Raw genomic sequence first — 1,067 nt, forward strand, 5'->3', positions numbered from 1 at the left:
CTACTACACACACACTACTACACACACTACTACACACACTACTACACACACACTACTACACACACTACTACACACACTACTACACACACTACTACACACACTGCTACACACACTACTACACACACTACTACACACACTACTACACACACTACTACACACACTACTACACACACTACTACACACACTACTACACACCACTACAGCGCTGGCCTTCTGCATAGGTACTGTACAACTACCACACACTGCTACACACACACTACACACACTACTACACACACTACACACCACTACAGCGCTGAGATGAGCAGCATCCAGAGGCCATCCGCTAGGTCCTAATAAGTGAGGGGATAATGTAGAGAGCGCCGGTCATTATCGGGAGATAAGCCCCCGACAGGGCGAACCGGAACGCCGACGCCAAGCGGAGGTGTCTTGCTTCTCCCTGAAGGGGCTTATTTCAGATAATGACCGGCGACGTTCTGTACATTATCTCCCGCTTATTACTTTCCAAAAAAACGGAAAAAAAAAACTACCTTGACACGGTGTGTCTGTTTACACTCAGCCTTCGTAGCGTCAATCAGCAGACAAGCAGTCCGCCAAAGACGTCCGTTGGCGTCGCTTAGCAACCGAATCCGCTGGGGTTCATAAGTTACCGGACTAAATTACTACTCTCTGACTACTGTACGCAGCGGCCATTATTGAAAAATAATTCACCACCGGAAGTCTTGAAAGGCCCATTCACCTGAATGGAGCGCTCCACAGTGTTGAGAAGAGCCGTGTGATAAGTGTATATAATGTATATATTAATGTATATATTAATGTATATATTGCCCTTGGGGACAGCAGAACGCACAGGGGCTACAGGAAGGCTCCTCTACATTATATATAGTATATGAGGTGTATATTGAAGTGTATATTAATGTGTATGTTGATGTATATATTAATGTGTATATTCATGTATATCTTAATGTATATATTAATGTATATCTTAATGTATATTAATGTACATTAATGTGTATATTAATATATATATATTAATGTATATCTTAATGTATATATTAATGTACATT

This window comes from Micromesistius poutassou (assembly GCF_964030765.1).
Source record: "Micromesistius poutassou genome assembly, contig: SCAFFOLD_1216, whole genome shotgun sequence".
Lineage (NCBI taxonomy): Eukaryota > Metazoa > Chordata > Actinopteri > Gadiformes > Gadidae > Micromesistius > Micromesistius poutassou.